At 39.7% G+C, this 27,372-nt stretch overlaps 1 protein-coding gene across 5 annotated transcripts in view; it reads left to right on the plus strand.

The window, feature by feature from the left end:
* The window catches only part of LRRC4C (leucine rich repeat containing 4C), a 1,217,740-nt gene that overhangs the window by 1,063,585 nt on the left and 126,783 nt on the right, over nucleotides 1–27,372 (plus strand). For 2 of the 5 annotated variants that reach the window (XM_033410995.2, XM_033411001.2), the window contains exon 1: nucleotides 471–1,479. The exons of the other annotated variants lie outside the window; for them this stretch is intronic. The gene's annotated coding sequence lies outside the window, so the exon portion shown is untranslated. Of the gene's footprint in view, nucleotides 1–470; nucleotides 1,480–27,372 lie in introns of those variants that run through there. 5 annotated transcript variants of the gene reach the window in all.

Consider the following 27,372-nt stretch of genomic DNA (forward strand, 5'->3'; position numbering starts at 1 on the left):
ACCTCTTTCGTTCCATGTTCTATTTTGTATCTTCTTTCCTTATTATTCTTTTTTTATTTGCCTAACAAACACCTCGTCGAGCCCCTCACTTCACCCTCCCCATTTGAAATAAAAGCCCAGTTTGAACTTCTTTCATCGCGGCGCCCCCCGGATCCGCTGCCCGCTGATGGAGGAGAAGGGGACCCGGTGGCTGGCAGGGGCCGCCGGCGAGGGACCGCGTCACGAGTCTCCCCCGTGATCCCGGCCCTGATCGTGGAGTTCTGCTACACCTGGAGGATCTGGACCGGGTGCTAGGGGTGGGGGCGGGGACAGAGGAAGCGCAAGCCACCCCGAGCCTTAAAGAGAAAAAGAAGTAGCGGGGGGGAGGAATGGGTTTCTTCTTGACAGCTGACGGAGCCTTGAAATTTTCCTTCACTACCTCCGCCCCCGCCCCCGTCCCCGCCCCCCCGCACTCCATTTAACGTGAGATTATGAAATTGCAGAGGCGGTGGAGGGAAGGAGACAGGATATAACAGAGTTTGGAGGGAGAGGGGAAGGTGGCTGGCCGGGTGGCTGAAATCAAAAATCCAATTGCGCACTGGGTTGTGATGAGAAATCTAATCAGATCTTTGGAGAAGGGGCCGGCCGGAAGGGTGGCGATTGGGGGGAGTTGATCCCCAAATTCTTCGAGGTCGGGGCTGGGGAGAGGAATCGGCGATGTAAAAGGAGACTTTTTCTTTTTTTTTTTTTTTCTTTTTCTTTTTTTTTTTTTTCTGGTGGCGGTGGCGGTTGGGTGCGTTGCGAAAATGAAAGATGCGGGACGCAGCTCTCTCCTGGAACCGAACGCAGTGGATAAACTGATTGTGCAAGAGAGAAGGAAGAACGAAGCTTTTTCTTGTGAGACCTGGATCTTAACACAAATGTGTATATGTGCACACAGGGAGCATTGGAAAATGAAATAAACCAGTGTCAGACCCGCGGGGGTTGGTGTGTTCTGACATAAATAAATAATCATAAAACAGCTGCCCTCCGTCTCCCCAAAAGGATGATTGGAAATGGAGAAACGAGGATCCACAAAGGAAAAGTATGTTCATTTTTTTCTGTAAAGGAGAAAGTAAGCCAAGGAGATATTTTTGGAATGAAAAGTTTGGGGCTTTTTTTAGGAAAGTAAAGACTTGATATGGTGGTGTTTTCTTTTCTTTTTGAATTTCCCACAAGAGGAGAGGGAATTAATAATACATCTGCAAAGAAATTTCGGAGAAGAAAAGTTGACCGCGGCAGAATGAGGCATTGATTGGGGAAGAGAAGCCAGCCGAGCACAGTTGGATTTGTGCCTATGTTGAGTAAAATTGATGGATAATTGCAGTTGGATTTTTCTTCATCAACCTCCTCCCCTCCCCCCCTTTTTTTTCTCTTTGGGGTCAAGATCATGCATTTTTCTGCTTGTTCTTAACCACCTGGATTCCCATCTGGATGTTGCTGTGATCAGTCTGAAATACAGTGAGTGATCCTTTTTTTCCTATTTATTGGTGAAGAAAATGTCCATTAATTTAGCATTCCCGGTCCCTTTATCCCTGTACCCCCTGAGGTGGTTTTTAAAGACCTGGCTGTGGGGACCAGAAAACAGGGAGAAGGTGGCCCACGCATTTGCTCCATCAGGCTGTGCTCACTGATAAGCAGGTTTGCTATAATGATGCAGGTTGTCTGCATCCCGGGGCAAATGCCTTTGCAAATGTCCATCCGGAGAAAAAAAATTTCCCCAAGAAAGCCGCTGCAGTGTGGGGTGCCTTGTGCTGTGTGATCAACACTCTAGAATGCGTTTAAGTTGCATGGCAGCCCCGGAGTTAGATTCACAAATGTTTAGCCATTGGAAATCGAAGGGACCCAATTTAAATTTCATTATCCAACCTGACATCGCAGATCAACAGAATGCATTACCACAAAAATATGATAATAAACCAACCAGATGAAGGCTGGCTTCTGGCTGGTGAGTGGGTGGAGGGAGGGAGAGTGGGACGGGGGAGGAAGTGGTGGAGAGCTGTGGCTGCACCATGCCCAATCTCTCTTGCACACAGTCTGGAAAGTGGTGGTCTAGAGATTAGGTTACCTAGCTCCTTACCAGTGCTAAGGATGAGAGGAGGACCCTCCTCTCTTCAACCCCACCCCCTTCTAACCACTTCCCTGGGTAACAGAGAGGCTGTCCATGTAGGTGCCCTGGACAGTTAGTCGCCTTCAGTTTTGCCGGTTTCCTTCAGTGTTCCCTGCAATACCAGTTCAGAGCTCTTTAAAAAAAGGCAGAAATCTAGTGTCCTGTGGTTAACTTAGATAAAGGTCTGTGGGTTGAACATCACTGCTTCTCCTATGCCAGCTTTGTCTTGGGGGAAAGCAGCCACTGAAGAAAAATTTTAAAAATGGTTGAAAATGCTTAGAGAGCCTGAGGGCCTATAAGATCTCCCCTCTTTGCATCTCTTCCCCCATCGCTGCCAGGATCATGGAGCTGGCTTTTCTTTAGTTTTGTGTTTGAACAGAACTCTGCCTCTCAGTCTTCTGTTATTTCTCTCCAGGGCCTTCTATCAGAATCATAGACTCATATAACTTTAGAGCCAGAAGATTCCCCAGAGATCTCATGCCAATAAAAAAGGAAACTGAGGCCTGGAGAAGTCATAACTCTTTGGTTAATGGCCAAAGCATATGAGACAGGTGACTCACACAAGCCTCTGAAGGGCTGACAAAAGTCAGTTTGGGATCCAAACTGGGCAGGAAACAGCCGCGTGGAAGAATTACTTCTTTCACCACAGCTGCCATTTTTATCTAGAAGGGTCAAGGAAGGTACTTATTCTGAGAGCTTGCAATAAACTCCTGACATTCTGGACCTCATGGGTAGCCCATCTCCAGCATTCATGTCTTTTCTTAGTCTTTTTTTTTTTTTAGTTAATAAAAGAGCTCAGATAACCCTAACTTTAATACTATTTGGAAAAAAAAAAAAAAATGATCCACAACGCTGGCGTATCCCAAAGGAGATGAAAGGCAACAGTCTCCTGGGTCCCTTCTTGGTATTGGGCTCATTTAATCCAGTGAGTGGTGGTCCCTGGAGAGTCATTAAAGAACCATGGAGTTAGATTTATATGAGAGAATGATAATAGAAACCAGAAACTCCCTGCTAAAAGCATCTGAGTCTGTTCTTTCACTCACATCATCTATTCTTATCCTTTTCATTACCCCTTAACTAAACTAGCCTACAGCTGAGCACTTCTCTAATTTATTTTTCTGGGCACATGTTTCCTGTTGAGACACAGATCAGGCAATAAATTTACCGACCTATGAAAATAAGGTCGTGCAGGGTTGTGTTCCCCACCCCTGCCCTCAAGCTCCCTATAGGTTTCTGCATATCTTATAATTCCTTGCAGATATTTTGTATGTTTGTTTTGTTTTTACATGACCACAGTGAAGTCATCAGTTGTGGTCAAAGATTGACTCAAGTTATTTTAAGTTCCTGTTCAGCTGCAATTTAGCACAACTGAAAAAAGAGAATAAAGAAAACAAAATGTACTTTGAGGGTTTTTACTGCGTAGTTCAGCTCTGGGCTTCGCGTGGGAAACCCAGCTTTGCAATCAGCTTGGCTCTGCCAATCAGGAGAGGGGTTTTTCCTCTCTTTCTTTCTTTCTTTTTCTTTCTTTCTTTCTTTCTTTCTTCTTTCTTTCTTCTTTCTTCCTCTTCTTTTTTTTTTTTTTGACATCAACAATTTCTTCATTGCTACTCTGATTGAACCTCAGTGTGCGTTCCTCTCCGTCACATTGTCACCCCCTCTCAGTATTCTCCACGTTTATACCCACATGCAAACTTTACTGAGAAAGAGAGGTAAGGGGATGGGGGGGTAGGGAGAGAAGAGAAAATATGAATGTGTTTAAAATTGTGGGCTGAAATATGTCCTCTCACCCACCTCCACTTAAACCTGTTCTTCAAATCCGGAGATGATGGAGCATCTAAGGATGGCATCCTTTTTCACACTGGTGAATCACTTCACCAGTACTGCATTTCAGGACACATTGCCCAGACCAGGGTTTAGCTCCTTTGGTTTGTCAGTCAGAGTTGGCTCAGCATTTTAGGCAACTTGCTGGTGGACTGATGAAAAAATTATGGCCATGGTAGATCTAGAAACTTAGCCCTTGAGCTTCTTTCTGGACAGAAGTTGGTACCCACTGATTGACATTTGTGAGCAGGTAGCTGTATACTGGAATTTGCTGAGGACCCCAGGCCCAGAAAGCTGCTGAATTTTGCAAGTTTTTAAGTTACCTTTTCGAATATTTTCCTGTAATTTAACAGCTATGCGCTTTGGGCAACACCTTTAATTTCCCTGGACTTCAATGTTCTTATCTGTGGGATGGGAATAATATCAACAAATTGGAATGAAACCAATTAGAATTCTCTTGTGAATTAAAAGTAATGATATGCAAAGCCCCAGCATAATAGACCCTCTAAGGGGAGCTGTTTGTTGTGGTCATTCTTGGATTAATTTGGATTAACTTCCTGGGAATGAATACAGGCTGGCCACATACTTTACAAATTCTAGTGGCTACACTTAAGAACCAGGGAATGTGCAACTGACCTTACAGTAGTTGCCAGATTCTTCTTTTGAGGTTTTATCAGGAGAGATTCATTGCAATATATCATTTTAGATATGAAATTCTGCCTCCAGCTGGAAATTGAAAATCAAGATTTTCTCCTTAAAGTATAGAAAAATGAATCTCAGCAAAAATCATATTTAAATGAGATTTTAGGGGAAAATAAAGCTGTTCTTGTGTTGTGTGTTCTTTTTGTCTAAAAGTTACAGAAGATAGCAGTTGTATATTGACTGTATCATTTTGGCTACATATTACATTGGATGTGGAATGCACAAAATAAAGGCAGATTTCTAGGCAATTATATAATTAACTTAGATGGTGTAAAATTCCGTTACTAATATTAAGGTCCCCAAGTCCACGATTTGGATTCACAGTCTTCCTAGTTATCATGAATCCTGTGTTAGTTATACGTCTTCATTTTGTGAAAGGATAAAGGCCCAGTAGAGTGTATGGAATCAAGTTTCATGTAGACATATGTGTCTTATTGTTTGCATGTGCAAATCTTCCAACACCAACTTGCCAGTGGTTTTCCGAGGCCGCCAGTCGTGGTCATTTCTAATAATTTCATTTTCTACATCAGCAGCCCTGGGTTCTATCTGTTTCCTCAGTATGCTTCTGGAAACCTGTTCTCCCTCTGAGGGAAAAAGAATCCTACTGTTTTAATTATTGTTACTCTTGATGTCACATCTGTGGGTAACAGGACAGTCAGGCTGAGGAGTTGCCCATTGGATGTTTATACTGCTTCTATTCAATTAGGAACATGATTTGAATTCTGTGTTAACTTTGGAAAAGCATCCTTAAGTTACCCATTTTCACTGATCTTAAGAAGAAACGGAAATCGTCTATGAAGGTTCTTACCATTTTATTAATTTTACTTTTTGGTGTGCTTCTAAAAGGTGACTAAGAATTTCAGTAAACTTGAACTCTGACATCCTAAGTGAATTTGAATACTCAGCTTTCCACTGGAACACGTGTGGTACATAAGCCATTAACCTCTCTGAGCCCGTTTGCTTATCTGTAAAATAGAGATAACAACCACAGGAGGCTGACCACTGTGAGGATGAAATCAGATTGCATACGTCATGCACAGCAGGTGTTCAGTAAATGCACATTGAAACTGAGCGTCTTTGATTTTAGTTTAGGTAATGCACAGTTTGCAAAAAACAGATATGGCCTTGTTTGAGGGAAGCTCTTCATATAAATTCATGTTGGTATAGGTTAAAAAATGAGAAATTTATAGACAAGGTTGGAGTAACACAAATAGATATGACCATTTTTGGTAAGGTCCTACAATTTTAAAACATATTTGGAAGTGCTTTAGTGAATGCCATTCCTGTAAGAAAGACTACAATATACTTTATGAATTGTGGAAAATGTACTCTGTGTCTATGTAAACTTTCATCAAGTATTTTATAATATAGGCATAAAAATAATAATTTATAAACAGCGTCTTAGAAGATTTTCCAAAAGGATCAAGAGTCTGTTGCATGTTTCTTCAAAATGATTTCTCTGGAGAAATGTAAATTTGACAGTTGAAACTTTATTGGGCGGATCTTGTGGCTGGGACAGTGTGCTTGTGACACTCTCTGAGGGCAAGGATTTTATTTGTTCTTTGGCATGTCCTTAGTACCTCAGAAGAGTGTCTGACAAATGGTATGCCTACAATAAATATTCGTTGAAGGACTGATTGAACTTAAGAGAGGTTACTTCCAGAGAACTCAAATGCATGTATATACATACATACAAGAAGCCTGGCTTTTAGGAACCTATGGCAGTTTAATGAGAAATACCATTGACTGGGCTTCCCTGGTGGTGCAGTGGTTGAGAGTCCGCCTGCCGATGCAGGGGACACGGGTTTGTGCCCCGGTCCGGGAAGATCCCACATGCCGCAGAACGGCTGGGCCCATGAGCCATGGCCGCTGGACCTGCGCGTCTGGAGCCTGTGCTCCGCAACAGGAGAGGCCACAACAGTGAGAGGCCCGCATACCGCAAAAAAAAAAAAAAGAAATTCCAATGAGTATACTGACTCTCTGTGTGTATGTGTGTGTGTGTGATGTCATATCTGTACACACACACACACACACACACACAGAGAGATTTTAAGCACCTCTGAGTGGTTTCCTTCTGCTGGGAAAGCTGAGGTCTGAAAGCGAGGTGATGCAGTGTATTTTTCTTAATCTTGGTGCTGTCAGTAATGGACTGTAACAATTGATACAAGTCACCTCATCTCTCTTAGGTTGGTCTTATATTCTTTCCTGTTAAAAAAAGGTTAAAAACTAAGATTCTTTCAAGCACTAAGATTTTACGATTTTCAATTCATAATCCACTACCTAGGAATTTGAGATTCCTAGGAACTGAAAATATAAAATCTCTGATCACAGGTTACTATCGATAGTTGTCAAAATGTGGAGAAGAACAGCATAGAATTAGGTGAGAAAGGCAGAATCCGTGTCACAGTGGCGGATATGCAGGGTCAAAATGTGAGGAAAGTATCTAGAGGTTGTGTAGGGGAAATATAATACAATATGGAATAGGCAAACCTTGGATCTCAAATTTTTTTCACTACTTGTTAGCTGGGGGATCCTAAGTGGGCAAATTGACCTTGCTATGTCTCAGTTTTCCTCAGCTATAAAAATGGACATCATTTTTTTCTTGCAGTTATTTTCAGGAGCATTAATTAAGATGTCTAAGTGTTTGGCACGTGATTAGTACACAATAAATGCTAGCTCACTTTCTTTCTTCTCATTGAAATCTGGTTATTTTCCACAGAACTGGGAACATTTAACTGAAAGTCTGTGAGTGTTTTGCTTTACATTTACTAAATATGTGAATGAAGATTTTTTGCCAACTTTGCCATCAAAGTGGGTAATATTATTTTTGATAATGTTTTCCAATGTCAGTCAGATTTATAATGAGGTTTAAAAATGATGAACAGCTTATGTAAGATTAACAAACTTTTATTTCATCTTTGGCATAAGCTGATGGCAGCTTTTTGTGCTTATGTATGCTTTCAACACTAATGGGGATTATGGGTAGTAACTACCAGTTATTGAGCATTTGATATGCACCAGGTACTGTGGTGATAATATGACATATATTTCTCCTAAATTCTCACTTTGGAAACTGAAACACAAAGAGACTAAGTAATTGGTCTAAGGTTATCCAACAACTAAGTGATAGAGCTGGAAGTAGAAGCTACATCTCTTAGGACTTTAGAAACAAGATCAGAATCAGTAAATGCAAACGTGTTGCCTTGTAACAAGTAAACATGGCAGCTCACCATCCTCTAACCTGGTACTCAATGTGAATATTTCAATTGGGATTGAGGTGTCCGTAGTTTCCCTTTACTGCTTCCTGAAACAGAGGTTGTAGTCACATATTAGATCACTCATACCTTGCATCTTTTGGTCAGTCTTATCTAATATCCAAGTGTTCCCCTACATGAGGAAGAGACAACTTATAAGAAAGACTTGGGAAAAATTGTCCTAACTCACTCAACACAACTACTGGACAGAAAAGCTTTGCAAAACGCTATGAGATCATCTGGAAATTCATGATTGTCTGAGAAATAAGGTCAGTGCTAGTAATAAGGTTGGAGTTTCGTTACAATATCCTGCAAATCCGGTGGGCTCCGAATTGTCTGCCTCACCCCCCCAGCACCTGGTCTCAGTCCTTGCGATGTTTGATCTCTGTAGCATTTCGTACCATTGATGCCCCTGGCTTTCTGAAACTCTTCTAGGGGTTTGAGGTGCCGTTTGCTATCACTTCCTTTATTCATTTCATGTCGTCCTTGTCTTGTTCCTCTGCTCTCTCCTAAAATGCTGAGGGCTTCCCTTTGGAATCAGTTCTATTCCCAATCTCTTCGCATCCCTGAGAGATGTCTGCTGGGCTTGTTTTGAGACATGATGTCAGATCCTTGGCCTCAGCCACCTTGTGTAAGCTGATGATTCCTAAATCTCCAGGGCCAGCAAGATCCCGCTTTCTTACCTGGTCTCCTGTAGGCCTTACAAACTTAGTACACTGACTGTAACTGATTATTTTCCCTCCAGGAGCCTATATATTTTCAGTTTCAAATGATATCAATATCTCTTTAACCTCCCTCATATTCCAACCACTAATCAAATACTCATCCATCTACTCATCATCTCAAACTCAGCTTTTCTGTCCCTCAGTCCAGAGTCCATTGTTTCTCTCCTAGATATCTTTCTAACAAGTCTTTCTGATGCCAACTTTTCTTCAGTATGGTCCAGCATTCATTTCTCCTTCAGAAGGACCTTACTAAGAAATAAAGCTGAACATTCCCTTCTCTATATTCTATAAATATAGAATAAAATTCGGATTCTTCTCTTGATAAATACAGTCTGGCTAGCCTATTCATGACTCTCTTGTCTGTCTGCCATACTGAATGTTTTATTTCTCTGGAGATATCCCAGTCTAGTTTTTGGCTCAAACTTTGTGAAAGCTACTCTATTTGCTTAAGATATACTCATCACAAGTCAAATCTCAGAGCAAGTTACTTTCTCTGGGAAAATCTTTTCCAGGTCTCCTAGGCCCACTGAATCCTCCTGTCTCTGTTACACTAACATTTTATTCATAGATCTGTGATAGCTCTTGTCACTAATATTTACTTGCCTGAAACCTGCTAATATGACTTCTTTTAGGATAGGGACCTCATCTTACCTGTCTGGTCATCTCCCACATCTAGCTAATTTAGTGCACAGGAGTTTTCCATATATTTTGGTAGAACCAATAAAGGAGTGGATTAATTTAACACATCTGTAGGGTGAATTCAGCCTACGGTGTAGGCCGTTATTTTCCCAATATTTTTCCCACTAAGATCAACCTTTTATTATTTTTACTCTAGGGACCCATGTTTCAAAACTACTTTGCCCAGTAAATACATTGCAACTCATTCCTCCATTTTTCCTAATTGAAAACATATTCTTGCCCATCATTGTTCTTGAAATGTGCTAACTGAACACTGTGACCTTGAATTGATATAAATTGAGCCAGAAGATGTTTTCACTATCTTATGCAATTGTATGAGCACATGCACGATTTCTAATTGCCTTTTTGAAATATTGATAAGAGGCTTTGTCTTTGAGGCTTCCAGTTTTTTAAATAGTTCTGTAAATATATTTTGGTGCTAATATTATACTCTAATTTAGAGGTGCTAATAGGCTGAGTGCAAGTTTGGCAATACATACTCCTCAGTGGCATTGTTCATGAAGAATATTGTTCACAACAATGAAGGTGCCCCTTGGATCTGGACATTGCACAAACTGCACAGTTGTATGAGGCGGCCTTCTTTGTCATAAATGACTGTTGGAAAGACACTGACTTTTTTTTTTTTTTTTTTTTGCGGTACGCGGGCCTCCCACTGCCGTGGCCTCTCCTGTTGCGGAGCACAGGCTCCAGACGCGCAGGCTCAGCGGCCATGGCTCACGGGCCCAGCCGCTCCGCGGCATGTGGGATCTTCGTGGACCGGGACACGAACCCGCGTCCCCTGCATCGGCAGGCGGACTCTCAACCACTGCGCCACCAGGGAAGCCCAACACTGTGACTTTTAATTTTGAGTCATGCCCAAATATGGGCTTATGCAATGGTAGAATAAAAAAAGATCTTCTCCTTAGTAAAAGTGCCTGGATTAAAACTTTGGTGAGCTGCAGTCACTTTTCACAAATGCAAACACCTGGTTTTATGGAGCCAGGTATGTATTCTCAGGAGATGCTCTGGCTTCATGCTTTGGAAGGATGCTTCCTCCTTTCTCTCATAAGAAACAGTAGAGGGCTTCCCTGGTGGTGCAGTGGTTGAGAGTCCACCTGCCGATGCAGGGGACGCGGGTTCGTGTCCCGGCCCGGGAAGGTCCCACATGCCGCGGAGCGGCTGGGCCCGTGAGCCATGGTCGCTGAGCCTGCGCGTCTGGAGCCTGTGCTCCGCAACAGGAGAGGCCACGGCAGTGAGAGGCCCGCGTACCACAAAAAAAAAAAGAAAAAGAAACAGCAGAAGACACTGGGATTAGATGAAAGTGCTAAATGGTAAGACACATTTAATTATGGTTTAATTTTATTCTTCAATCTTTGAATATAAATGTCTTGAATATGTTGAATTAGAACATATGTTTTTCTTTTAGTCCATTTTTCATGTTTTTCTTCTAGTGTTAGATTTCTTTCCAGTGTAGAGACTGCTATTATTATCTCATAATAGTAATAGTAATTTCTAATAATAGCAATAGTAAATGAGAGCGCAAACTCAGCACTGGCTCTTCTAAATAATAGCAAGTGTACACTTGCTCCTGCCAAAATGTGAACTGCTGAGACATTGTTTTCTTGGGAGGGGTCTATGTGTTTCATCCCATCAATTTTCACCAAGTCAGTATAGGGAATATGGGAGAATCCAGCCATTCAATTATATTGTTTTATTTGTTGCTAAGATAAGTATCTGGTGTGGGGGTAGGTTTCACAGATTTAAAAAGAGCACTATTTTTCTTATGATGACTAATACTGTCCCCTAAATATTAAAATCATCTGTTATTGTAGATGTGGTCCTGCCTAGAACAAGTCGTTTGATTTATTTGTGATGTTTTAATAGATATCCTATTGTCCATATAGTTGATTTTTTTTTTTTTTTTGAGCCTAAGAAACATAGTATTAAGAACTCATTATCAGGACAATAGCCCAGTTTTCTTTAACCAGTGACTTGATAATGATGTTGGAAAGTTCAGTAACTAAAATACGCTTTTTTTAAAATTTTAGGGTGCACGACTTTGGAAAATGTAAAAATTGTGCCTCTCTTGAACGGTTTAACAGTTGAATGTGAGCCAGATCTCAGAATGTGCTGAATTTTACAACCTTAGGGAAGGGAGGGAGAGAGAGAGATTGCTCTGCTCTGAGCCTGCCTAGCTGTTCTAACCTGGGCAGAGAGAAGGCTGATAGCTTAGATTCTTTAGGGAGAATCACCTTCCTAGGCAGAGACCAGAGCACGGGTGTGGTGAATGAATTCAAATGCATTATGGAGAGCAATCCAGGGGACTGTGATTTCTTCTAGCTGAAAAGGCAGAAAGTCAGAAGCCATCCTAGAAGAGTTAACATCTACACAGTGGTGCTCAGGAAGGCAAGAATGGAACTATGAAGGCTTTCTCTGTATTGTTTGAACGTTGCCATGGCAATAGTTTCCAGCAGAAGTTACATGTTTTTCAATTCCCCAAAGCAGCAAACAGCTTTCCCTTCTCATCCTCCCACCATCCCTCCTTATCTCCCTGAGTGCTTAGTTCTTATCTCTCAGTCCTTTTTTTCCCTCCCTTTGTCCTTCCTTTTGTTCTCAAATTCTCAACTCTTTCCTCATTAACAACAAAAATATTCCAACTCCAGGAAGTCACTTTTAGGCAGAAAGTGAGTCAGACATATAGCCTTCTGTCCCGTTTTCTGTATTCCCCCTTCTGTTTACCTATTAAAGACCTAATTAGACGAAGCTGTGTATGGAAGCAGGGTTGGGGCTTTCCCTTGTTGGTAGGACACAAAACATATTATAATGGTTGGTGTTGTGGTGATATGTTAATTGGATCGCTGCGGGCAAGTGCAGAGCAGCAGTCTCTGACAATTAGAAAGAACAATGACTTTACTATGATGGGGCCCACTCTCCTAACCAGGGGGGAAGGATTAGCATGCATTGCAGGTCTCTGGAAGGTTCCTGTAGACCCCGAGAGAGAGCTCTGCAGTTGGAAGTGCCTCCCGTCTCTTCAAAACGAAGCTGCTGCCCCTCCTTTAGCTTATTTTTACTGCCAGAGAAAGAGGAGTGAGGGGACAGTGAGAGATCTGGTTTAGTGGGTGGTGGGGGACCCGTCGCAGACCTGGGCCATAGGATATATCGCGGGGATGTTAGGAAGAAATCTTCGCCTGCTTAATGCGTGTGGCCTGTGAATTGTGAAATGGGTCTCATTAGAGCCTTTCATATCCAGGCATGTGCCAAAGTGCTTTGCAGGCACAGCGCCATCACTTCAGGTCCGACCCTGCTGCTGTTGGCTGCAGCCAGGAAGGGACAGAGGCTCTGTCTGTATTAAAGCTTTCAGTCTCATCGCTCTCTGTCTACTGTTCATTGTAAGGCGCCTCTGGGCCTTTCACTGTGGTCCAGGATGAGGCACAACACATCTCCTAGGTGTTTGTAGAGAGGAAATATGAAGGCATCGGAGCATCACAGATAGGCTTGAGATAGCCAGTGGGTTGTGACACCCAGAGGTCCCCTCTCTTTTCCACAGGACTGGCATCAAAGTTGTCTTTAGGCTTCCCTGCAAATATGCCCAGATACTCACCTGAAAGAAATGATGGGTAGTTCAGGGCTAAATAAGTCATCAGGGACTTTTGTATTATTAGATGCAGAGGAACTCTTTGCTTTTGGGGGAAATTCGTATACTAGAGATGTTAGAAGCAAATTTTATCTCCCAAAGCGTAGCCCCATTGATAGTAGCTGCCAGATGCTGGGTACTGTATGTCAGGCACTGTGCATGTCTCTTATTTAGAATGCCCAACAATTCTACAGGATTGATGATTTAAGAGCATTGACATAGGAGCCAGGTCAACCTGAGCCCTGTCCTGCTTAGATATGTGGCTTCGGCCAATTTACTTACCCTTTTGAACCTCACATTCTCATGCACAGCATGAGAATAAATATAGTACAGAGTTGTGGTGAGTTATAATTGAAATAATGCTTATAAAGCTTTTAGCAGAATGCTTGCACGTAGAAAACACTCAAGCTATTATTCATAAAAATGTAAGAGGTGTTTTCATACAACAATATTAGGAAATAATCACGAGGCCTGTGCCTCAGGCAGAACAAAATTAAAAATAATTAAGGGCAGGTTGCTTAATGAAAAAAGAAAAATAGCATTGGAAGGTACATTTCTGAATTTGAAATGGCGAATTCCTGGTATGTTTGGTATAACTCTACAGTTTGAAAAGCAGAATAGATAGGATCATTGAAATAAACTTTTGTTGCATTCATTCTGAATCAATGATTTCCATTCGACCATATTAGAGTTTTCTTGTGAAAGTGATCTCTTGGGTCTTGTATCAGTCGTGATGCCTTAGACTGGAAATAAGATATAAAGATCTAACTAGATTAAGCAAAAACAGAGAATTTACTGACATATGCAGTTGAAAAGTCTTGCAGTACATGGAGTTCAGGTATGGTTCGATCCACATGTTAACAATGTCACGGGAATTCCTACTGTATTTTCTCTGTAATTCTCTTGGCTGGGTCCTCTTACATGGACCATTTTTATCCTCAGACTATTGTTTTGTATTCCCTCACCCATCCACCAAAAAAAGATTCACACTTTTATCCCATCATTCCTAGAGAGCATCCTGAGATCTAAGCTGACTGGATTAACTTAGGTCATATGCCCATTCGTGGACCAATCACTGCCTTCAAGGAAATGGAGTTGAAGGTCAGATGCATCCCTAGATGGAATTCAGGGGCTGTTGAGAGACAAGAGGAATTTGGTGCTGGAGAGATAATCACAAATAACCATAGGTCTAATGGTGGAGAGCGAGAACAACGAGTTATTGTGTTTCACACTGTAACTTGCTTCAAGGGTTCATTTTGTTTCTACTTCTCTGTAATGCTACATTGTTTATAGGTATGGGGTTTTAATAACCATCTACGGAGTTTTGTTCTTCCTGCAAATCATCTGACTGTAGCTATCAGTTTTTCAGAGGAACAACTTCATCTGCATTCATGCTATTTTTGCATTGCTCCTCTCATCTCTTAGGAACAAGTCCTTGCTATTGAAAGGGAATTTACCGTCTTTTCTGGAAGTGAGGAAACAAAAGCAAAAACAAAAGAATCCTCTTCAGTTCATTGGTAGAGCTTTTTAAACCTCTTCAAACACCCAGGCTCCTGGTCAATAGCACCAGCCATGGGTGTGCTTCTATCCAGCTTTGATTTCATCATATTTGTCACTGCAAAGATCTCAGCAGTCACATCGTCCATTCCTGAACTCTTCATTCTGCCTACCCAGGGATGATGACCTAGGTAATATGGCATGATATCCTTTGCTTCTTAATAGGCAAGGTAGAGGAAATAATTATCTGGGCTTTGGATACAAATATTTGTCAAGAAGACCTATTCAAAGCACAGGACTGCTCAGAAGGTTCAAGGACTGGGAATGATCTCTTTTGTAGTCTTCTCACTGTGTAACCACATTGTGCAGAGTATAGATACTATATTCACACTTATGCAATGACATGCTCTGAACCGAGAATCAAACCAAGTTCATATGCTTCTCATAAAAGGTGTTGTAGAGAAAACTACTGGTGGAGGAGGTTGTGCCTGGAAAGTTAAAACAAGACTGCCATTTTTGACCACCTGTTATACGGTAGAAACGGTAGTAGTTTATGTTACGTATTTTACCTCATTGTACCCTTACAAAACTTCAGTAATAATAATAATAGTAATACCAGAAATCAATAATAGGTAACATTCACTGAGTGATTATTATGTGTAGGCACTGTTCCCAATGCTTTATCTTTGTAATGACATTAAATCCACAAGCAAATAAGCACTTCTTCTAGTATGAAGAAAGGGAAGTTTAGATATGCTTAATGACTTACCCAAGTCACAGAGCTAATAAATGACAGAGCTCTGCTTTGAACTTCTGGTCAACCCTGCGGTTTCTATACTTTGCTGTGCTGCCTTTCACAGGAGACTACTTAACTAAAAATGCAACCAAAAAAAACTTAATTTTTTTTAAGTTTAAAGAAATCAAAATGCCAAAAACCTGTAACCTGTAACTCTTTCCTTTAACTTCATTTGCTTTTCATTTGTCCTGCCTCCCCCCAACCCTTCTTTTTTTCCCAGGGGTTCTCCGTTTTGTCAATCTATTATAGTATTTTTCAGCCCAGCCACAACTCTGGATATAAAAGTAAAGCTTTACCTTCTCCATTTATTTTAAATATAGCCATTTGAGATCACCGCAAATAAACCACAAAGGTGTTTTAGGAGGCCTTGTTGTTTGTCATATGTTGGGAAAACTGAAGAAACATTTCATATCTCAGTGGTCTCCTGGCAACTGCACTTTCATTGCCTCTACAGATATTAGTGGTTGCAGGCCCTCTTCCCTCTTCCTTAAGATGTAATGATACTAATAATCACATGCTTGGCTGCATGAGGCTGGACCTTGTATTTCTCATCTCAGTTGTAACCATCAGAAGACGTCATCCTCCATATATAGAAAGGGAACACTTGGCCCTTTCCTCTGTGGCTCCTAAGACTCTTTACTCTTCCCCACCAGGCTGGTACGTGGGAGAGGCAGAAGGGGACATAGCTCTGAGATGCTGTTTTTGCTGCTGTTCCCAAGAAGCTACCAAACAAAATTGCTATTCTCAGCTCATCTGGGCATCGGGCCAAATAGGAGGCAATGCCCCAAATCAGTTTCCTTACTCCTTCAGCATTATCATGCTTTCTTTTGCTTATGAGACAAACACTGCAAGGGCAGGGAAGCACAACACACTGCCATTGCAGAAGCTCTGGACACAAACGCTCACTCATGTTCCCATATACGCGCATACCCATGCATACATGTGATCCCCATAGCCTTATCTTCATGTCCTGTATGCCCACCTGACTTCTGAAGGGCCTTCTAGAGGCATGTGCCATTTATCTTCCTCTAGGATTCAAGATACAAAGAGAAAGAACTGCATACATGGTAATAGAATATGGATTCAGGGCATGGTTTAATAGCTGAGAATTATTCTCCGATTGCCTACGATATATTTGACCCAATATCTTCTGTTCAAATAATATAAAGTGACTTTAATGTCAGTTGTGGCTTCTTATCCCCTACTCTAAGGCCTTTTAAAAAACAAATGGAAGAGGCTTGGGCTAATCACTATTTTATAATATCTGAGCCACTGCTTCTTATCCCTTGGGGCTGGCAAGACAGTAGGTTCTTGCTTTATATTGTCTCTAGAATATGCCCCTTTCCTACCCTAACTCAGGCTTTTAACACTTAACAGGCCCAGATAACTATAATCATGCCCTAATTTATCCTTCTCCCTCCAGTCTGTCTTTATCACCGGTTATTTATCTTCCAAAGGTACTGCTTTTGTGCAGTTCTCCTACTAGCAAAGCTGCACTTATGAAATAAATGCTGGACCCTGAAACCTTCCACTCTGCTAGGGGACCTCTGTTTCTCACCTCTTCCTCTTTTCTCAATTTCAGTATGTATTTCTTGGCTATGATGTATTATTTTCCATTTCCTATATCCTGCTCTGAATGGGTAAGTCATTCTATGTACCTGTTGTTTGTTTTCCCACCTAGACTGAAGGCTGTCTGAGGTCAGTCCCTTGGCTGTCATTTCTGTGTCTTTACTTCCATGCCTTACCCATAGGAGATGCTCAATATATGCTTTGTCACTGAAAAAAAAAATTGCTTTTACAAGCTATCGACTGCTGATCTAACAAAATTTTAGAAAGCAGTGCTTTGTTTCTAGTTAGATTTTCATTAATTTTCCTAATAGAGGCCCTCATAGACTCTACTTGGGGTGAGGCAACCTTTTCCATTAGAGGACCCCACCTAGCAGTGTGTCATCTTTGAAATAAAAGGAAGTCTCTTTTGCTGAGTTTTCTGCAGGGTACCTTTAGAGAGCTGCTGCTTGAAGAGCAGTAGATCAGAGCTTCAAGTTTCCTGTGGCTGTTTGCTTAGCAGGCATGTGAAACTCCCTAGTCAAAGCAATGTGCTTTTGTGGGCAAAGACATGCGTGTCTTCGGCAGACGGCTATGTGCTTCCGTTTTTCTGTACTGCTGACATGATGATGGATTTCCCAGGATTGACCAAGGGCCACATTCGTGACATCAATTTTTCCAACTTCCTGTTCTGTGAAAGTTGCAAGGAGCATAATGAAGTCTTAACTCTTAGTATTTTACATCTCCTGGCCATATTTGCTTATTATTCTAATACATGGCATTCGTTCCTGAAGCTAATCCACAAAATGGGCAGGTGTGGTAATGAAGTTTGCAATAACAAGTATGGAAAAAAAGCAGAATGTAGTGAATTTCTCACAAAATTAAATTTATATGATCTGAAAAACTGACTTTTATTCTTTTTTTTCTTGTCATTTTATTAGGTTCATAATGCCTTCTTTTTTAAAGGTGCATGATTATGATAATATATGGTATTTAAAAAAATTTTTCTCCTAACGTTATTACTTGGCAAGATAAGTTGTGTGTGTGTGTGTGTGTGTGTGTGTGTGTGTTCACAAGTCTGTGACAAATGACCATTGTATCTGTCATTAACTTCAGTTAACCTTAATAGTTCAATAGTCTAGAACACTGCCATAAGATATAAACATTACAGCCCTAGAGAAAACCTGGGGCAGGTAGTTGTGGGTAAAATAGGAAAGTGAGCTCAGCCCATATCTCTGTAGCTTCCCCAGCAGCATCTGGGTAATGGCCATTTCCCACTGCTGAACGCCATTGTCCGATGTAACTTTCCAGGACTGATGCTGCTACTCTCTGGCCTCAGGACTCTAGGCAAGTTTCTCCTTTCTCAGCCTTCTGTGTCTGTAAAATGAGGAGTTTGATTTAGATGCTCTGCAGTGTTCTTCTGAGCTCTCTCTTTCTAGAGTCTATGACATTTCATAGAACTATTTGCAGGTAACAAGAACTGCATTTGCCAGAGAGAATGGAAATACATTTTCCTTGTTTTTCACAGATATTCTGGCCGGCTTATTTCCTTTCTTTACAGCTTCTTGCCCTCCTCTGTCTCCTTTTTTTTTTTTTTTTTAACCATGCTTTTCAAATTTCTTTTTTTCCTCTCCTGTCTCTATCTTGCCAAGTCCTTCTTCACATTAGAGTCTCCTATTTTGTGTGTGTGGTGATTCTGCAGGGTAAGCACTTCATCTTAGACTTGCTTCCACTAATTATGAAATTAGGTAGGTGAATTCATTGATTCAGCACTTGGTTTGATGTTTATATTGACTCATTAAAAGGGAAGCCCTGGATGTGGCCAGAGGCTTGACAGGAATCTTCTCCCCCCCCCACCCCCACCACAAATCTCCTTTGACTTCCCACACTAGATAGCGATCTTGCTGTTTCTCAGAAGTATTCATGCATCTGGGGAGTAGCCAAAACACTGAAGCAGCTTCAGACAGGAATTCCATTCTTTGTGACTGAAGAAACAATCCTTTCTTCTTCTCCTCCTCCCCAAGCTTCCTGGCTTTGGCTTCAGTTCTACTTTTGATATACCTGGAGAATTCCCTTTCTATGCCTACTTAATTTCAGGGATGTCTATTTCATGTCAGATGCCTAAACAGCCACTGTCCACTTGCCCCCAACCCCAAGAAGAAAGTAGGACTACACACCTGGTTGAAATCTTCACCTCATTGCCATCAAAAAGAACTTAAGTAAGAAGCTCTTAGGGTTCCATACCCTGCATCAGAATCATCAACTGGTTTTCAGAAAAAGGATTCACTTAAAATCTATTTTTGTTTTTGTTTTCAAATCATATCTTGTTTCATTCTTTTTTGCCTTAACACATAATAACCACAAGCGAATGACAGGTATGGTGGTCATTTGTCACAGAATTGTATTTACTTTTTTTTTTTTTGACATTGTTTTTCCGTTTGGGTAGGGATTCACTTCTTCTTTCAAATCCCTACAAATCAGATCTAACTGTAAAAATATGTTTTTATGGTAAAATAGAGTGGAATGTGGTTTGTAATAGAGTGGTAGCCATTGTAAAAGAAAGCTTTTCTTGGAGCCCATCCCAACAGTTCAGCTGCTTGTCTAAAGCAAATGGATTAAAAGAATAATGCACTAAATATATGTTCCTTGATTTCCTATACCTTCTGTACCTCGTGTGTCTGTGAAAAGTCCAGAACTAAGTGCCATTGCCTTAAGACAGTTCATTTTCTTTGTTCCATTTATTAAATTGTGTGCACTGATTGTTAGCATAAATTGACATTAACTTTCCATTATAGCATAACCTCTGTTCTCCCCAAGAGCTTTGTACACACCTTGACCATGGTGCTTATCACATCATTTAGTAATTAAATGTTTATTGTCTGTCTTCCCCACATCATTCAGAGTTTTTCCTGTGTAGGAGCCAGACATTCTTCTTTGCCTACCTCTTTGAGACATAGTAGGTACTCAATGTTGGAAAAAAATAAATGGAATAGTGAACACTTAAACCTTGGAGTTTGTTTAGAGCAAGATTTGATCCCTCTGTTAGGAATACAATTTGAATTTAAGTAAAATTTCCATTTGTAAAATTCAATATCACAATGTTTTGCATTTTTCTATCTCATAGTGCTATTAAATTAGCTCTAGGCACTTGTGTTTTAGGACACTTCTTTGGGTATTAAAACATATATACACATGGTTTTAAAAATATGATGAAACAGTATAACACAAGGAACTAATTAGTTTTAACCAAGTTAGCCATTAATGTTTATTAAGGAAAAAAAATGTCCCACTAAAATCAGTAAGCTCTACTTTTTATAGTGTAACTATTTTATATTTGTAACTTTATTCTGAAAGACACAGACAGATAGGACAGAGAGCAGAAACCTAAAGTGATATTGGCTTATCTTAGACCAAATTAAATTAATTGTTAAATCATTTTTAAAATCCTATAGTATAAACACAAACATACAAGTTTTGCCTAATGCTTTGCATTCAAATTCAATAATGTTCTCATTTGATAATATTTGAAATTTATATATGTGTATGCAGTCATATGTATATATACATAGGCACATATACACACATATGTATATATATATAAATACGTATGTATGAATATACAAATAGGCACACATATTCCTTGGTAGGTCATAATTTAGAAGTAATGATCTTAGTATCAGTATTTTTCTCTACAAGGTATTATAATGTTAACATCATTATACTGTCACTAAAATTATAAATAGAATGTGGTAGATAAGGGAAATGGAAGGTTATTTTGCATTTATACAGGAATGACATTTTTTAATTATAAAAGGGATGTATCGATACTTATAGTTGAATTTAGTGTAATATAATAGGTTGCTCATTGGATAATATATACAAGAAAATATTATTTCAAAATCACATTCCTTGAAAGCCCGATACTATTAACCGTTCTGAGCAAAGATTACAGTCCGACTACAGAGTTAGAAGAAAGACAAGGATATGTGTTATAGAAATGTTCACATTGTTTTCCATTTGAGAACTTGCTGCTAAATTTCTGCTCCTGACATCTTTTTTACAGTTGGACTATAGTGATTAAAATGAAAGAGTTTCACAAAGTAATGTTGGGTACTTTGGCCAGTTTTGTACAATTACATAATTGTGGACTCAAGGGGAGTGTGTGCATCCCACAAAGTAAGATCTGTGACTAAATGTAGGAGAGCTAGCATATGTAGATTATTGATTTTGAGTGAAGAATTTGAGTTTGTGCCCCTTTAAAAGATAAATTATCACTCAGGATTCTTCTTCTCCCTTTGAGACACTAATGCATTTGGTGTTTTTGCAGTGACAGAAAAAGAATGAATCATAGGTTTACACTCTGTCTGAATAATTTAATTAATTATTTTATAATAAGACTTGCTTTCCTCCAAGATGATTTTTGGTTGAGACTTTGAACCAAATGAAGATGTTTTATTGAAATTATGATTTTTCACTAACAACCATTTTATTCTTTCTTTCTTTTTTATTTTATTTTTGATGTACTGCGTTGAACAGGTCTGAGAGCCATTGTTCTTTCTCTATGGGACTTTCACCCTCTCCCTGCACACACGTACAATTTTTCAGTTATTTCAGGGAGTCCATAGAATCCTTTCCATGGATCGTGGTTCTTGGTTCACAGGTGTGATTCTTGGAATAGGTTTACCTGGATCATCTACAAATCCAGAACCCATAGCAATCTCCTTATGTATCTATCATTAGCTTCAATTTCTGAATCAGACATGAATTTATCAAGGAAGGTTTGAATCCGTTATGCTCCCAGATATTTGTTTTATCTTTTTCCTTGAGTATGCAATTTTGGATCGATTGCATTCTACACTTTGCGAATGTTTTCTGCTTGTTTTGCTTTGTTGTTTGCTTGCTTTTTGTTTTTCATTTTTGAGGCTGTTGGAGAAAAATGTTAAATGTAACATAGCCACCAAATAGCTCTTTTCTTATGGAAATCTCAAAATATTTTTCCATTATTGGTTCCATCTCTTCATGAGAATTCCACTTTATGAAAAACTCTCAGCTTTCTGGAACTCCCGAGTATGTCTGTGTTCAGGTTATGATGAATTTGGAGGCTGCCCATTGTAATGTGCAGATATGGATTAATGTGTCATGCTAAGGTTTTTTTTTTTTTTTTTTAGCAGTACGCGGGCCTCTCACCGCTGTGGCCTCTCCCGTTGTGGAGCACAGGCTCCGGACGCGCAGGCTCAGCGGCCATGGCTCACGGGCCCAGCCGCTCCGCGGCATGTGGGATCTTCCCGGACCGGGGCACGAACCCGTGTCCCCCGCATCAGCAGGCGGACTCTCAACCACTGCGCCACCAGGGAAGCCCCACGCTAAGATTTTTAATGATAGTTTATAGCACTGAACTTTCGATAGAACCTTTTAGAATAGGACTGAATGCTTGTCTGACTGGAATTATATCAATAACTGAATGAATCGGGAGATAAAGCAAGTGGCCTGCACACTGTGGTTCATGCCTAGTTTGTCAAATCATAGGAAGTGATAAAATAAATTCTGCCACTGATTCTCTGGGTCTGAGATGCAGTTATGAATGAATCCATTGATGACCACCATAATGTCCATATGTGCCAGTCATCAAAGAGTCTTCCATGTGCCCTTACCCACATTGCCAAAAGGGGTCTACATTCAGAGTTGATGGGAGTGAAGAATGAATGCCTCATACCGCAGTGAGAGGTTTAGGGTTGAGCAGAAATTCTGTTTTAATAGCTTCAGGGGCCAGGGAATATCCCCAACTCACATTCATTGAGTCAGTTTCAGCCAGAGCCAGGACCTGAGCATATTTGACATAGTTCGGTTCAGCACAAGTTATCAAATGCCTGCTATGTAATATGCTAGCCACTACCAATCTATGCTAGTTATGAAATCCTCTCAAGTAATAGAGTTTTAAAGTTAGTAAGGGAAGAAAATTTAACTTTCATTACCAGCCTTTGTGTTCTGCAATTTCAGGAAAGTCATTTAACCCTTCTGAAGCTCTCTTTTCTGATCTGTAAAATGAAGCTTCTCTGCTGTCTTTCCCACATTCAGTGTTGTTGAAAGGATGCAAGCAGATGGCAAAGCAGAGGAAACTACAGAATTTATATATAAAAAAAAGGACTAGGGTTTACAGGTCTATTGGAAAGGAAAGAGTCTGTTGGGGACTGGTTTTGAATGGCAGGCTCATTGTTTTTCCTTAGGTAGGATATGTTTCTGGGTTGAATTGGGAGTGGAAATGTTGGTGAAAATTATTTTGGGATACATAAAATGCATCCAACCCTTTAGTGTATGAAAGTCTCTTATGATTTTTTAAAAGGCTACTCAGATGGAGAGTTTACAACTGCATGGCAGCACCTGGCTTACAGTAGGTGCTCCAGCATCATTATGCGCAGCCCTTTTCCCAGTAGACACCTTATTGAAGAAGGAAAAACAGAAAAGAAGCATTAGAGCTGGCTTATGCAGATTGTTTGTATACACTACTGTGATCAAAATCACCAGATACACATGATAATTCTCAACTTCGTTCTGCCTATAAACAGTCAATGATCTTGTTAGTTGCAGCTGTAAACCCCGTGGGAGTGGAAATCTTTGTTTATTGAATTTCCAGCTTCCAATCAACTGTGCAAGGAGTAACTGTGTGAAAATGAAAGTCAATAGTCCTCCTCTTCTCCTTTCTTCACCTCTGCCTCATCATAAGGATTTGGGTTCTTAGGTTGGTTGAAAAAGTAGAGGTTATATAAATAAAATGGAAGAGAATCTTAAATCTTAATATTTCTCTGTCTTTTAAAAGAACAAGAGTGAGTGTTATGGGCTGAATAATATCCTCCAAAATTCATATTTTGAGGTCCTGACACCCCAGTGTCCCAGAATGTGGCTGTATTTGGAGATAATAGCATTAAATAGGTAATTAAGTTAAAATGAGGTCTTTAGGGTGGGTCTAATCCAAAACAACCAGTGTCCTTATAAAAAGGAGAGGTTGACACAGACATGCATGCACACGGAGGAAAAACTGTGAGAAAACAGTGAGAAGCCAGCAATCTGCAAGTTAAAGAGATTTCAAAAGAAGTCAAACCTGCAGACACTTTGATCTTGTACTTCTAGCCTCCAGAACTGTGAGAAAATAAATTTCTGTGCTTTAAGCCACCCAGACTGTGTGATATTTTGTTATGGTAGCCCGAGCAAACTGATACCTTGACTGTTAGTGTTTCCCTTAATTAGATTGGCGAGCCATGGCTATCATAATAGAGAAATGGTTTGACTTATGTCAAAAGAATGGATTGTCTCATCATCACCTCCAGCAAGCATGGACCACCAGAATGGGAGGAGGAACGTACTGGAGTTGCTCTTTAGGAGAATCCTTGCATTAACCCTAGAAGCCCCACATGTGGGTTAGTTTTACATATGTCTTGGGAAGTATAACCTCCTTCCATTTTGCATTTCTCTCAGGAGATAAAGATTCTAAGAAGGAATTCCAAGTTCTAAAAGAGTAATTATTAGCCAGATGTAACAGGCCTGCCTCAGAAATAAGGGTTGCCCTCAGAGACTCATTTGAGTTCCTAAAACTTGCTCTGCAAGGATCTTTTCCTCCCAGAGTGGGGCAGGGATAAGAAATTTACATCCCTTGGAATACACAAAACCAAAGCTATGTATCAATAGCCTATTCAATGTTCATACAAATTTACTCTTTACTGTGTAGTATTTAGAGAAACAGATCTCAGGTTAAATAAAGGAGAAAGGAAAGGTGGAGTTTCGTTAGTTTGATTTTGTTATTGTTTTAAGGTAGTGGTAATAGATTGGAGTGGTGTGGTGAGGTATTTAAGAGCAAGTAAGGTAGACTTTGAACTTTGTCATGGTTGTATGCTATCACTATGATCTCTTTTCGAACTAGTTTTCTAAGTATTGCTTTCCTTACCATAAATAGAGATAATAGCAAATAGGCATAATAATAGTCACTGTAAAGAGGGATAATAATACCCACTTCATTCTGTTATCATTAAGGGAAAAAGAGTATGCACCTGGCATACTATTTGTCACATAGTAAGATATCAATAATAATAATAATAAATAAATGTTAATAATAATAATAATAAATGTTAACTACTATTACTCTTTATGATATTTACTTTCAACGCCTTCTTTTAGTGGAACATTTTTTTAGGTTAAATGGACATTTTAGATTGACTGTTTGCTGGTCACCATTGTGATTACCTCTTATTATGAGAAATATCACCTTTGTAGCATGAGGGGTACTGCTGGGATAAGACTGAAAACTCTCTAAGATAGCAACATCAGCTGTAGATTTTAAATAAATTCAAAATAATCCTATTTGAGGCCTGTAAAGCTGAGGTTCTGTCTAAAACACAGAGGCTTTAAGTACCAATATTAACTTCCTCCTTCAGAAAGTGAAAGCTGAAAAGTTTAGAATTCAAAATAGCTTTCAAAGGGGTTGAAAACAACAGGGCTTGGTAAAGTAAGATACTTAAATGATTCTACCTAGATTCTCTAAATCAGAGGTTCTCAATCCCTACTGTGTGTCAGGATTTTCTGAAGAAATTTAAAGTTCTCTATATGGGAGTGTCACCTGCTGATTCAGACTCTCCAGGGATGAGTAAGTTTCCAAAAGCTCCATTAGTGATTCTGAAGTACATACAGCCTGTGTTGATAATCATGGTTCTAAATAGATCTCCAGATGGGTCCCAAAATGTCATGTGTTAAAAGGCGTATCTTTTAACATTTTTTTTCAACTGATCTCTTCGCCAATGGCACAGTTATAAGTTATGTAAATTCTAATTCAGTCTTGAAAATCACGGCATTTTCCTAAAGAATGCTTATTTATGTTTTCAATGTCTCTCTATATTTTCACTTTTTAAAACATATAATGTTTAATTTCAGGATGAATTTTAAAGCTCTGCATAAAATCATAAAAATATAAAATCAGATGCAACACTTTCCTTCTATAAACTCAGAATCACAAAATGGTTTGCTTTGTACTCAATTTAGGAAGCATCGTGATTTCTTTTCAAGTCTTCTTGGGTTGAAGGTCTGTGATGCAATGTGAACCCATGACACTCTTGTATCTCATTTGGAAGTATCTTTGGCTGCAATAGTTAATGGTATTATTTTCTCATTGTAGAAAGGCATGGACTAGATCCTTTAACAAGTCACTCACCAAGTAGAAAGCACTGTTTGTGTTTAAAGGACCTTACCATGTGGTAGGATGCAGCTTAGGATAAAAGATCCTCTCCCAGAAAGGTATTCTCACCCTTTCTTGTATATATGGAAAATTGGTGATACAATAAAGGGCAGGGGCTTTTGCTGACTAGGCAGCTTCATGCCATTCTCTTAAAAGATTGTATTTCTCTTCCATTGTCTTGCTGTCCACACATAATTTCACCTCCAGATGAAAGAGGAACAGGGAAAGCAATGAAGTTTTGAAGTAGGGAGTTTATGAAAACAACGATTACAGAAAGTTAAATATGTTCCTGGAGATAGCAGGGTGTCTATTATACTTTCTAGTATACGAATTTACCATTATTATAATGGAAGTTCATTTTGTTTCCCTACCTTCTTTTCAGTTTGCAGTTCTACTCCCATTGTAAGCAACCCTAACAGTTGAAAATTCACACGTGCACATATTATACCTTAAGGTGCAATTTATTAGTTTTACATAAAAAGGCCCTCACAATGTCCCAGTAAGCACCTCATTTAAACACAATACCTTCATAAAAAAAATATTTGTACTCGACTACATTGAAGTAACTCTAATGTATGAAGTACCACTTGGTAATATTGTATAATAACAGAGTTATAATAACTCAGTAAATTAACAAGTTTTGATTACACATTTATTAGGAGCCAAGATGAGGTATGTCATTGAGCATAGAAATGAAGTTGGACATATTTCTTAGGTTAAGAATTATCGTAGTCTATCTGAGGATACATAACTAGTTCTGAGAAATAATTAGCTGCCCACTCGCCCCCCCCCCCATGACAGTATGGTCTCAAGATCAGAATTGTATAATAGAAGCAGTGCATGCCATTGTAGGTCAAAAAAGGGAAGGTTTTAGGATGAAGGCAACACTTAAACTGGCCTTTGACAGAGAGGAAAATAAGAGTGGTGTGTGTGTGTGTGTGTGTGTGTTGGACAGAGAGGAAGTGATTCATGCTCTGAAATCCAACATTTTTAGATGAATTTTATATCAACCAGTGTAAGGCAATGGGAAGAACATGGATGTTAGCACCAAAGCAATCTCTGTTTGAATCCTGTTTCCATTATTTGCCAATTATATTCCACTGGGCAAGATTCAAACTTTCTTAGGTTATTTTCATCTTTGGATGAAGCTAATAAACTTGCCTTAGAGAGTTGTTGTAAGGATTTCATAAGGTACCTAACCATAAGATTCAATAAATGTATGTTCGCTCCTTCCTTTTCTATTCATAGTACCTTGAGCAATACAGTATTCACTATAACACATGATAAACTCGCCAAAGAATTTAGATGGTGCCTTGGGAACTGTTGGAATAGGACTTGACTGTAGCAGTTATTTATTTATTTATTTTACAAATAC

This window comes from Orcinus orca, chromosome 8 (assembly GCF_937001465.1).
Source record: "Orcinus orca chromosome 8, mOrcOrc1.1, whole genome shotgun sequence".
In the NCBI taxonomy this organism is placed as follows: Eukaryota; Metazoa; Chordata; class Mammalia; order Artiodactyla; family Delphinidae; genus Orcinus; species Orcinus orca.